Here is a 13986-nt window from a genome sequence, read left to right as displayed (position 1 = left end):
GAACTTCACAGCACGCTTATCAGGCTGATGCCATCCCTCCTTTTGGTGAAATAATATTGAAGCAGACATACATTTGTGGGTAAGTGTTTGCCTCTTCTCCTTACAAATCTTAGTGGCCGCTACTTCTTGCTTCGTGTTTTGGTATTGAACATGGAATATGTGATCCCGTATATGAAACTTGATTCCTCCCATAAGATCATTTTATGGTCAGTCCATTATTGGGACAACCATTACTTTGAGGCTCCATTTAGATGGAACCATTGCTCCACACTTTACTCTTATCAAGTCTTGAGAGACTATAAGCCCGGTTTGGACCTATCGCCATACTCATAGGTAGGACACAGCATTTTTGTGACTATACAATCTTGGTGATGGATTTAATAAGGATAGGTAATGGTAATATTCTAATAGACACCTTTCCCTTTGTGTTTTTAATCCATCACAACTAAAATATAGACACTGGGTAAATTATCGTATATCATTTCTTTAAGGTGCTTAAAGACCTACAGTTGGAGCAATTACAACTCACACGCAGAGGTCAGTTCATCATACATTCAGCAAGCTGGGACCACAGCTTTGGTGATGCCAGTGATTCTTGCAAGTGTGCACCGATTCCGAAGTGATACTTGAAGCCGATGCATGGTTATCTTCTCTTTGCACCAGAACTCACTTCCAAGGGCCCAGAACTGGAATTGGCACCACTTAACAAAGCAGGGTTTTCAGCAAAGGAACCCAGGTGCTGGCAAATGAAGTCTGTGATGGCCCTGAGACTTCCAACAGGAGACAAGCTCTACATAAGCCCTTGGAGGAACTTGGTAAGCAGGATGTAGAAAGGTAAGTCGAGTTCTTTGACTCCCATGACAGAGTAGCGAGCAGGAGGCCAGTGCAGCAAAGCAAACAGCAAAGGGACAGTGCCTCCTGACAGCAACACAGCTCTTCTTCCTGGCACAATGGCCTCCATCCAGGAGTCCTCAGAGTATATGGTGTCAGAGACCCAGTACTTATACTCATTCAGGCTTTGAAGTAGACCAACTTCACAGAAAAGTATTTGTCATGCACAATACTCTGTCCTTTCTAGCCCTGGCTCCAGACACACTATTGGGGGGTGGAGACTGCTTTATGAGGGGAAAGTGTCAACTCCTGCCACCACTCTAGCTCAGAACGACTCATCACCCTGGTGATGGCCCAACAAGAGCTGCATGGCACACCTCAGCCCTCTTTTTGTGTGACTGTGTGGATTGAATTAACAAAGCCCAACTGTCATCCAGCCCAGATGTGTATTCTAGGGCCATGGAGGGACACAGAATGGTTAAGCAAGAAAATGGCAAATTTCTAAAAGTTGCATTTTCAGACCTGCAGTTTAAAAATACAACTTCACTAAAAGATGTGTTTCCAGAGACATCAGACACCAATTTTCTATCAGCTCCCAATTGGAAGTTACACTTGTAAAATACTACAAGGAAGCTCCAATGCTAGCCTATGGGAGAGATGGGTCTTGCTGTAGTGAAAAACGAATTCAGCAGTTTTTCACTACCTGAAACACCAACAATCATCTCCTACATTTTAAATACAGTCCTCCCTGCCCTTGGGGCTGCATAAGGCCTACTTTAGGAGTGTCTTGCATGTAATAAAAGGGAAGGTTTGGCCCTGGCAACTGGGTGCCCTTGCCAGGTCAAAATGGTAGGTTAAAACTGCAGACACAGGCTCTGCAGTGGCAAGCCTGAGACAGGTGTGAAGGGCTACTTGTGGAGAATTTGGCATTTGGCGATGCAGTGCACGCAAGGAAATTTGTTTTATTTATTTATTTGTTTACTTACCTCTCTTGGGCCGTATTCCGGATTTTACAACCCCCCACTCAGGCCCTTCCCCGCCCCATGCCAGCACCCGGCAGCACTCCCACCACAGTCCGCTACTGGTGTCATTTGAAAAGTGCCTATCATATGCAGCATTCGCATATGTTTTGGCTACTTACTGGTAACCTTCATTATGCTGAGTGCAGGTCTTTCTCATCACAGTCCTTACTGCCTGAGTTTTACTCCCCACTCTCAATCTGCCTTAAATTAAAAGTACAAATAATTTCTTTACTGTTGATGATCTGTTAAGAAGGCTTTTGAAAATATTTCTTGTACAAGCACTAGCTTCTCATTCATCAGTTCTTTCTTGGGATTTTCCTCTAGTTTTAAAATCTCTACAATCGTCTCATTTTGTGCCTCTTGCAACAGTAGACTTTAAGTTTTGTCTTGAAAGTCGCTTTTTCTGGTGACAATGAGCTCTGGGCATCTCAATAGGCAATTAGGTGCATTATTGTGCACAATATTTTTTTACATGTATCTGCAGACAAAGTAGTTTTAGTGTCTGAACCATAATTTGTGAGTAATTCAGGTATTACTTACTGGTAATCTTCATTACTTTAAGTTCAAGTCTTCCTCACCATCGTCTTTATTTGCTCTCCTTGGGAGATTGGAAATGAAACATAAAAATATAACAGTAATCACTTGACTTGGATATATTCAGGAAGTGAATCGTGCTTGATCCTCTATTGTAGTTCTAAACAGGAACTAGAGGGTGGCCATATTTGTAGTTCAATTTAAGACAGTCTTGTAAACTTAAGGAGCGGGGGTAAAACTCAGGCAGTAAGGACTGGATTTAGGAAGACAAACTATGAGATAATGTTTCTGTATATTTGATTCACAATCTGTCTCTCTCTTATTGTGCACCTGGCATTTTATGCATTTAGTGTACCCTAGCAGTATATTCAATGTATGTCTTGGTTTGTGTTGGTTTTCTGTCAGGAAATGGGTTGCAGAGCATTCTCAGGTATCGCACCGAAGATTTGGAACTCCTTACATCGAGATGTACTCAAAATCTCTTCCTCTTCCTCCTTCAAAAATAATCAAAAATGCTTCTAATGAACAACTTCACATCCTAAGACTTTAATTCATATGTGACTGTTAGCCACATATGTTATCCTATATAGCACTGTCTACCTCTTTTGTATTGACTGTCGAATATTGAATGTATGTATATTACCACAATCATCTAATGTTTCCAAACGGTGTAAGGTAAAGCGCTCTGATTCCCTCTAGTGTCATGTTCGGCTTCAATAAAACTTTATAAATCAATAAAAAAAGTCCTCTCATGCACTCTATCTCAATGTGTGAGCTATTCCACAACTGTGGGCATTTTCTCTCTTTCTGCCTTTTCGTGCCATTCATACTAATGTGAAAGTGTTCCCTTGCCTGTACTCTTTTGAGTCTTCTCTGTCTGTGAAATGTTCTATATCAAAGGACAGCTTTTTACTCCTCTGCTGATTTTTGCATTTTTCCTCACTTGAGTCCATGTAGTTCTTACTAAACTGGAGGGGCTGCCCTGTGCTGTTGACCCTATTTGAGCAATCCTTGCTCTGTCTGGATAAAGTAGACTTTAGTGTTATTTCTTTTAGTCTGGTGCCGGTTCAAGCAGCTAATCAGCTTTCAATGCAGAAGAGGTCAGTGGTGTGCAAAGGCATTGACAGATATATGCTAACAGCTCAAGTGTATTTACGCAAGATTGCGTTTATGTTATATAATGTGGCACTGTGGTAGTGGATGCGTTGGCGCCTTTCCCATGTGGAAAAGAGAAGCTGCATAATGGGTGATCATTTTGCTTCTGAATGTACTTGGTTGTTGGCATGCATTCGTGTGTGTGACAGTGAGAAATGAGATGTGTGAGGTGGTGTGTCAAAGGCTTGAAGAGAGCGAGATCAATGTAAGGTTGCAGATTAGTGGTGGTGCGTGTTGCTGTTGACAACTGGTTCTGCTAATGGAAGTCTAAAGAATAAAAGTGCTGCTAGCTGTCTGTAAATTATTGTACGTGTGGCAGTCAGACAGTGGTGGTGTGACAGGCAGTGGGTAGCGAAGATGTCTAGCTGTAGGAGTAATTAGGGACTGGAAAGAGGTCGACCTCAGTACTTCACTTTATCAAAGCATAGCTTCATATTTGTCCACTTCATGGAATTACATTGAGGAAAAATTCATTATGTGTAGGGAAGGATACAGTGGAGGGAAGCCAAACAGTGACATAAATAGGAGGAAGGAGCTAAAATAATGGCAGATACACTTGGTGGGACCTTGATTACCACTGATGGTCTGAAAGTTATTCTTTGAGAAGGTCACTTGGCTATTGCCCCACTTGAAAACAAGGCAGAGGTAAATATCGGTCCTCTTTTGCTTCTCACTCTTTCAGTCTGTTGCAGTAGTAATACCTGAAAAAACAATTCAACAATTACAAGTCTGCATGCTTTTAATGTGTAACTAAGGGTCTGTGTTATACATAGTAAGAGCATTTCAATGTCTTTGGTTACCAGAGAGAAGTGATGGACTGAAGTTTTTAAGTTAGACAAATTACACCCCCGAGGCTTTCCAACACTCACTGATCCATTTACTGGCAGGCTTATGATTTTCTATTCCTATAAGTGAATTACTTCCAGTCATAAACATCTGTTTTCACACCAAGCTTGAGTTTAAAATTCTACTAATTAACTGGCATCAGAAGATCAGTTAGCAATTTCATAGTTCAATTCATCAGTCTTCAACTTTTACATGCTCAGAGTTCTTTGCACACCAGCACTTCAGGTTTTGATAAATGGCTCTGAAATATTAAAATTACTGTACTGCGCTAATATAAGGCGTTGGACCGGGCCCTTGCTGCAGGGTCACCCCCAAATAGTTTGCCTTGCTCCTCCTTTTTTTGCTGAATCTGATTTTGCTGGCCTTATGACTTTGCATACTTTACCACTGCTAACCAGTGCCAAAGTGCATGTGCTCGCTCCTTAAAACGTGGTAATATTGACTTATACCAAAGCAGCATATTTAAAATACTTATAAGTCCCTATTAAATTGCACTAGATGTGCCCAGGGCATGTAAATTAAATACTACTAGGGGGCCTGCAGTACTGATTGTGCCACCCACTTACGTAGCCTTTTAAACATGTCTCAGGCCTGCCATTGCACCTGTGTGAGCAGTTTGAGCTGCCATTTCGACCTGGCAAAGTAATTCTTTTTCTCAGTGAAAACCTTCATTTTTTAATACATATAAGTCACCACTAAGTTAGGCCCTAGACAGCCCAGAGGGCAGGGTGCAATGTATTTAAAACGTAGGACATGTCCTTTTAAGTTTTACATGTCCTGATGATGAAAAACTCTTAAATTCATTTTTCATTACTGCAAGGCCCATCTCTCCAATAGGATACCATTGGATAACATTGGAATTGCTTTATTACATTTTATAAGTGTAATTTTCAAATGGGAGGAGATAATAGGTTCATGTTTTGGTGTCTCTTAAATCACAATTAAAAAGTCTAACTTATGGTAAAGTTGGATTTTAAATTTCAACTGTAATTCTGAAAAGGACACTTTTAGAAAGTTGGCATTTTCTTGCCTTAGACATTTGTTGCCTGCAGCCTATCTCTGGCCACATGAGTGGGTGTAGTTGGCAGTGGGGATTTGTGTATTCATCCCAGAAAGCCACACACAAAGGGAGCTTAGTTGTGACTGGATGGGCCATCACTGGCAAGATGGGAGGGAGGAGCTGGACCCAGCCTCACTTACACCGGAATAGGCTGTGCCTCTCTCCACACAAAGGGCCCTGCCTTGTCAGGGGAGGCAGGGAATTCCTTGTACTGCTAAGCCACTATCTAAAAGTTTCTCCCACCTTCCAAAAATAGGGAACTAGGGTGTAAAAGATGGACACCACCAAATCAGAAAGATTCTGGACATGTGGATACTCTGCCACGAAGAGGAACTGCTGTGAAGCTGAAGGGCTGCCATTCTACTGGTCTCCACTCTACTGGCTCCTGCTTTTCTGTGCTGACCTCCTGTCTGCTGCCCTCTTGCCTGGATCAGAAGGACTGGACCTGCATCACTTAAACCCAGATCCCAGAATGGCTCCAAGGGCGAGTTAACTGGCCTCCTGTTCTGAAGCCTCAGGGACATAACAGGCTTCCAACAACCTTGCATCTGACCCTGCTATTTGTGAGTCTACCCTGCCAAGTGGTGCCTCCACAGTCCTGGACACTTGGGAGGGAGCCTAAGGTGCCCTGCCAGCCTATGGATTGAGGAGAACCAACACATTGTTGCAGGGATTCTGCTGAGGAACAGAACTATGCTTGGGACCATAGAACATTAGTAGATAGGGACCGAGTCATCATACCACCTCCGCTCCATAAGCCGGGTCTGACTAGCCATAGCGTCTCACTTGCCCTCCTATCCATATCCAGAGAGACAAGTGAATTAACCCCCCAGAACACAACACTCCTAACCCTCTAGGAGATCGCAATAACAGGATACGTCTGTTTGCCCACACATTCTTACTTACCCACAATAAGATATGACAGAGACATGAAGGAAGTTTGAAATGTTTATTTAAACTATTGTGCCCTAGAATACAGTATACATGCCACAATCAGAAAACAACTGCCCAGCAAAAATACCATCAGCATAGGCAGTAAACCATATATTATAAAAAGCCCTGTCATATTATAAAACAGATTAGCCTAACCCTCCCCTCCCCTTCTACAGAAGAAAAATGATTAAACAGCGAAGATCTCTGGCATTCGTAGCAGACCCGTACCTTAGCATGCACTGATGGGCATTCTACATGTTAGATACTGCTGTGATATTCTCTCAGAAATCTCTTTCTCTCTCTGTGTCTCTAACATTGCTGTATATACCTATATGACAAGGTTTACATGTTCATAAACAACAGCTGCATTGCTGTGTTGTGTCTAGGTATGAGTCCCTGACCAGAACAAAATAACAAGGAACATTGTTGTTTTGACCTTGTCTGCTGTGTTTAGACTAAATCCCAGGAAAGAACAGAATGAGAAAGCAACTGCAGGTTCTGTGTGAAATTATAATGTGGCACAAAAGCAAACAAGCGTATATAGTAATGTGTGTAAATCTAATGCGACTTGTGTCATGCACAGTTAGCTAACATAGGGAAAACCACGAAGGGCAATTTACAAAACATATGACAGCATCTCCTCTGCTGCATGGCACAAACCTGAGCAGAACCGAAACATCTCCACTGCTGAGTGAATTGGACCCGTTGCAAAAACTTGCAATGCGGCCACAGCCCACATCACCTTCAGAACCGCCAGTGTGTGACGCATCCTGGGCACGGGCACTGGCATTGACGGCAGCCTTGACGACAATATCGTTGTCCGCATCGCAGCCTCGCAGCTCTCCGGAACTAACGCATTGCACCAACCGCTAATTGCATCCATGACACCGGACTTCACATTGCAAACCCTGTTGACAGGGTCCTCGTCGCTGAAGCAACAGGACCCGATATCACAGCCTAATGCATCTCAGGAACCAACGCATCCCCTTGGCTGAGCAACGCATCTCCGACCCAGATCCACGCAACTCTCTGTAAACCAGGATTTAAAGTATTTTAGTTCAGCAGGCCAACTGGGTCCCTGTAGCCAGCCTGCACTCCATCACTCTCAGCCTGAGCTTGTGACTATTTCCTGGGATGCCACGACTGGATAGCCGTAGGTGGCACTTTACAACTTTTGCCGCTATTTTCTTTAAAAACTGTAACATTCAATATATCTGACTAGATTTTAGTCATTTGGTCTTGTTTTATTAATTAAGAACTACTCGACCTTTCTAACTCTGTTGTGGGCCTCTTTTGTGGTGTGTTTTCATTGTGTTACTGTTCGAAATGTTGCACAAATACTTTACAAAGTGCCTCTAAGTTATGCTTGACTGCTCTGTGCCAAGCTACTGGGAAAGCGCACAGTTTAATTTGGGGTTTGCTTGTGCCTTACCCTGACAAGGATTGTGGCTGATGCTTGACCAGCCCTCACATCCCAGTTAACCAACAACCCAATTTCTTACATAAGGCATACACTTTTAAAGCTCGCTTATTTTAGGTAAAAGTGTTGGGCAACTACACTGCACCTAACATCCTGTGAGATGCAAATAGAGACACAAATTCAACAATGTGACAATTTTCCAAAATAAAACGGATTTCATTACAATCGGCTTTACATTTTGAGATTAAAATGCAAGGAAAGTTAGCACATCTAAGGAAGTATGGGTTCTAACTACTTAAATATATAACAATTATCAATTTTCAAAAATCATTCATTGGAAATGTTTTATAGGAATATTGCAAAGCAAAAATAATTAGGGATGGGCAACGTTTTTACCAGTGCCTGCAATGTTGGGGGAATTCATAGAAATTTCCTTCCATGAAACTGGAAAGCTTCACTAATGTGTTGTTTTCCTCCTCACGCTCCGCACAATTGGGATGTTTTTCAGGTGAATGATGCCCCACCAGTAAAGGACAGAGCGTTATACAAATGGGAACGGGGTAGATTCACAAATTTGGGGGTGACAGGGTGGAGGATAAAACAAACGTCGGGGTGAGGATGGCACTTGGTCTGGGAGGCACAAACCAGCTTGTGTATTGTTTGAGAGGTTTCAGACTCTGCTACGTGCATCTACGTAAGAAGAGGGAATAGTAATGTGACGGGGCAATGAGAGATTGGGAAAGAGGCAGGGGACATGCGGAGATGAGCGGCCATGCAAGGGACAGCCACTGTGAGGTGGCAGCCCGCCAAGAGCCCCTTAAGGCAGCAGCAGACATGAAAACCCAATTCTACAAATGGCTACTGAAGCCGCATATCCCTTCTTTTCCTACATGTTTTTCTTGACAACGGACTGCACAGGTAATAAATAATGTGGCTGTCTCAATTGCTGAGAATGCAAAGTCACATTTTTCAAAATCTTCAAAACTTTCCTGCTACCACGTGGTTGCGTTCAGGGTATTAGGCTAAACTAATTTTAAAACTTTTTAAAACCCTGCAGATTACGGGCAGTGTCCTTTGGGGAAACGAAACCTCTCCCACTTTCTCCACTATTGCTAATTTACATATTGAATATCTACTACTCAATTACATCACTTTTGCAATTTCCGGTCAAATTAGAACATATTTTCGCAAATCTGATAAACGTAGAGTTCGATTGTTCTAACTCTAAGGGAGGATGTAAATCCTCTTACTCCCTTAGAGATATAATAGTCCTTCTGTTATATTCATGGAAGATGAGAGAACACTTGTCAGCTAACCTGGCGTCCCTCTTTCCCAGTAGAAAAACTATTATATCAGGGCATTGGGGCCCATCAGGAGAGGGGGGGGTACAGACCAACCGGAGACACAGTTTAAGGTGTGACAAAGGCTGCTTTATTGGAAGCTGGTGCACCCTAACAATGCCAAAAAAGCTTGACCTGTGCCGTACAAAACTAGGCCTAACAAAATATGCATTACCTAACAACCCCCCACCCCCACCCCTAAAATGGTTCCCCCCGAAGAACAACATACACATAATTGCAAACTGCATCTTGCCTGGCTAACACCTCAGTCCTCATATCCTGACCCCTCCCCCCTAGACTAGGAAAAAGCGCCATTAAAGCAACCATCCCACCAGCACCTGTTCCAGGGACACGAACCCAACCTACCTGCCCTTGGACACACCAGCTCCCAAGAAAGACACCCGGCAGGTACCCTTCCCCCCGGGACCCGACCCCTGCTATCACCCGCCACAAAGCCAGAGCAATATCAACCCCAAAGCCACCCCCCAAGGTGCTGCAATATAGGGAGGGTGGGTGGGCAAAATGGCCCCTGCCTACCACCGGCTGCCGTGTCACTGTCCCTAAAATGGTGGACAGTGACCTGACATGGCCGGTTAAGTACCCTCACAAGCCCAAGGAGCCCAAACCCAGCCCAATTACCGCCCAAAGACAGCCCAACCAGCCCAACCAGCCCAAAAACAGCCTAAACCCAGTCTCCTGCCTGTCAACCCCCCATCCCCTCTCCTGGGGCCCCAAAACTCCCCGGGGGGGGCGAGCCTCCCTCCGGTCGGCCGCCCCCCGCAAAGCCCCATTGGGGCCCATCAGGAGAGGGGGGTACAGACCAACCGGAGACACAATTTAAGGTGTGACAAAGGCCGCTTTATTGGAAGCAGGTGCACCCTAACAATGCCAAAAACCCTTGGCCTGTGCCGTACAAAACTAGGCCTAACTAAATATGCATTACCTAACAACCCCCCACCCCACCCCTAAAATGGTTCCCCCCCGAAGAACAACATACACATAATTGCAAACTGCACCATGCCTGGCTAACTGTTATATACTTGTCATATGTACACACTCCCCCCCTCAGTCCAGGAACACCTCAGTCCTCATATCCTGAACCCTCCTCCCCTAGACTAGGAAAAAGTGGCACTCGAAAGCCCACTACGGCTTTCGACCCCCCCTTAGGACACCTGCACCCTCGGATACCTAAGCACCCCATAACCCAGTCCGCTGCCTTCGTCAGCTGCACAATATATAACTCCATCCCACACCGGGACCAGTGGACACCGTCCTCCTTAAAGAAAGACACTGCGCCATATCCCAACTCCGGTGCTCCAGCCTACCCAAAAACTGCCGTCTCATAAACCCCCCCATCTCTCTACCAATCGTCCTTCTTGTCCTGTCAAGGGCCGCTGCCCCCTCTGCTCCCCTCCAGCCATGCCTAGGGACAAACTCCACCAGAGGATCTAGCACCCCGCCCCCTGCTTCCACATCTCCAGTCAGCCCCATGCCAACCGCTTCACCAGAGCTATCCCCTGACACTGCACCAAATCCGCTCCCCCCAAATGCATGACCAGCACAGCAGGGCAAACTTCCCCCCCGCACAACCTCGTTCAATGCTGGAAATCACTCGTGCCAGCGCCTACCACCCGTACCCCCCCAATGACAACCCACAACTTGTCGAATAGCTACAAATTGTAGTCCTTGTGCCTGTCCTCTACAACCCCCTCCACTCTCTTTAAAAAAGGTTGATCACCAGCAGGGCAAACTCCCCCCCGCACAACATTGTTCAATGCCGGCAATACTCGTACCAGCGCCTACCCCCGTTCCCTGCCAATGACACGTAACAACTGGCCAATTGGATCCAAATTGAGGTTCCTGTGCCTGCCCCCTTCAGCCCCCTCCACACTTTTAACAAAGGATGACCAGCACAGCAGGGCAACTCACCCCGCCCAACTTTGTACAATGCCGGCACCAACTGGTGCCAGCGCCTACCCCCCGTACCCTGCCAATGACCAAGCCACAACTGGTTGATGAACTCCAAATCGAGGTTCCTGAACAAGGAACGGCCAACCGTTGAAACGCTCATCGCCACTGCATTTGGCCCCGCCACCGCACCTGCAAAGACACACATGTAAGCAGCGGGCAAAACATTTTTGTCGTCACTCCATGCCTACCCCCTCATCCTGACATAAGGGCGTCCCGACTCTTATGGGTCCTCAACCATACACCGTAGGGCGTGCCGCAGGACCCATCACCTTGAGCCGCCGTCCTCTCACCGGTCCCCCACCGTCCCGCACTTCCACATCCCCCCGTGCCCTCCCCCCGCTAGTTGCCTCCCCCAGCTGGCACCGGCGTCTCGACCTCGTCCGCCGCCATGGCTAGCCCACGGAACCTCCGCCACGATGCACGCTACCAAGCGTCCGCAACCTCATTGTCCACCCCCGGCACATGCCGGGCCTGAAACCGCATGTCATGTTCCAAGCACGCCAAAACGCAAACGCGCATCAACTGCACCTGCAAAAACCCAGCCGACTGCCCGTGCACCACCTGCACCCCCGCCACCTTGAACACCCGGAACAAAACCCGCTTGTGCGCCAAGTCCTTCGCCCATACCGTAACGGCCACCACCAAAGGGCACAATCCGAGGAAGGCAATACTCCTCCCCCCGCCTGCCAGTGAGCCGACCACTGTGCTGCGCACCATCCCCCCGACCAGTAAAGGCCGAAACTGCTGTCTCTCGCCGCATATGAGAACCTCGCGGCATCCCCATTCCAAGACTTCTGGCGGCGCCGTCCGCACCCCATTGAAGCGCCCCAGGAAATCCAAGCACATGCGCAATGTTCATTCGATCCCGCCGTCAGGCGTACCTGATGATGCGGTAGCATCAACACCCGACTGCGCCAATCGCCGGCGAACGTCCGCTCCGCCCGCACCACACGGCATGCGAAAGTCAAGTGGCCCCGGTAGCCCCTGCACAAACCCCACCCTCACCATCCGCCTGGCCAGCGTGTCTCCCACCAGTGTCACCACCGCCGTCCATTCGTCGCCCGGTAGGCGTGCTTCCATGGCCGCTGAGTCGAGCTCTATACCGAGAAAGGACCACACTGTGCTGGGCCATGATTCTTCTACGGCACCAAGGGGACCCCCCGGTAGCCCATGAGGTCCGTAAAACCGTCCAGCTGCCTCTGGCAGTCCGTCGAACCGGGCCAACCCACCAGGAAGAAATCAACCAGGTAATGCGTCACTCCCTCAGAGCCTGTGCGCCAGGAAAAAGCCCACTGCCAGACGGAACTGAACCTCTCGAACGATGCACAGGAAACCGAGCACCCCATGGAAAGGGCGATGAAACCGTCGAACTGGAACCCCAGCAACTGGCGACCCACCGCATATACCGGCAGCAACCCAGACGTGGATTTAATGTCACATGTCGCCATAAGGGCACCCAGTCCCGCTGCCGTCACCAACCTCCGCGCCATGTCAGCCGACGAGTACGACCCGCCGCTAGGCCTGCCGATCTATATCCAGTCACTGACATAAACCCTCCGGCCCGACAGGCTCTGAATCGACCGAAAGCGTCCCCGCTGCTTTTTAGGGAACAACCCTGATCGGGGAAACGATCAAATCGGGCAGGGGCAGCTCATGAAAGGGGGGGGACCACCATCCATCCCTCCCTGACCACCTTGAACAGCTTCTCCCGGACGATCCCTTTGCGCGCGTTCACGGGCTGCAGGTCAGCATTAAATTATTTATATGCTGCAGCCCAGAAAAAAAAAAGCTGGGGGCCTGAAACCCAAGTCTAAAATTTCTCCCAGCGCAGGGCATAATTAGCAGTTACAGAATGATGTGTATTCTATTAAGTGAAGTACTTCACCAGGGTGGGAAAATGCCAAACGGGAAAGACAGCTAGTAAAGCCATTCCCCCGGGGGACAGCATTGTTGTGGTATAGCGCTCATTTTTTATTTATTTAATTATTATTAATTTAATTTTTTTTGTGACGCAGTAACTCACATTCGAAAACAAACTGCTTCTTGGAACCAGGTGTGAATGTGGACCTAAAAAATGTACTGCAGAGATGGTCTATCTATCTTTCGGCCCAGGGTGCACCTTTGAACCTCAATCACATGACATCCCAGACTACGGTGCCCTTTAAAGGAGTGACATATAGGATCGAACCAATGACCATCAGCTTCAAGCACAACTACACTAGGGCGCTGCGCTAAACACTCAAACTCTCTGGGTACCATAACACTAGGGTGACCAGATTTTTAAAAAACCAAACCTCTACATTTCATAAAATATATGTTAGACTACAATTTTAACATTGCAGTGGGGCGTGGGGCGGCTGAAAAGACATAGCGTACCCACGTAGCAAACAACACTGAGGCACTAAGCGGCATAAATAAAATACATCTAATACACAGACTACAATAGGCCGCCCCCATAAACGGGAGCCTCCGGACCGGTGCCTCGCAACCGCCTTCATCCCCACGGCGCGCGTCTTAACCCCCCAAGCGTCGCCGCATCCGCCGCCACTGCACCAACCCCCTCTGTCCCGGCGCTCGCCAACGCTGTAACTACCACCCCCCTTTTCCTTGACTGTATCCCCCGGCATGTGTCACAACCTGCCCTCCCCCAGCTTCACCAAGACCTCCCCCGTGCATCCATAACCCACCAACACCTGGCCTCCATTAGGCGTGCCCAAGCCACTCCCCAATCTACCACCATCCTTACCTGGTGTCAAGGCTGGCGTCCGCACGGGAACCCGCCACCCAACCAGTTTTGCTGGGGGGGGGGCGTCACTCTCGGCGCTGCCCGCCGGGGGCGTACCTGAAAGACACTTCCAACATCATTACTCCTCA

This window comes from Lissotriton helveticus, chromosome 1_1, assembly GCF_964261635.1.
Source record: "Lissotriton helveticus chromosome 1_1, aLisHel1.1, whole genome shotgun sequence".
Classification (NCBI taxonomy): domain Eukaryota; kingdom Metazoa; phylum Chordata; class Amphibia; order Caudata; family Salamandridae; genus Lissotriton; species Lissotriton helveticus.
This window is presented reverse-complemented; position numbering follows the sequence as displayed.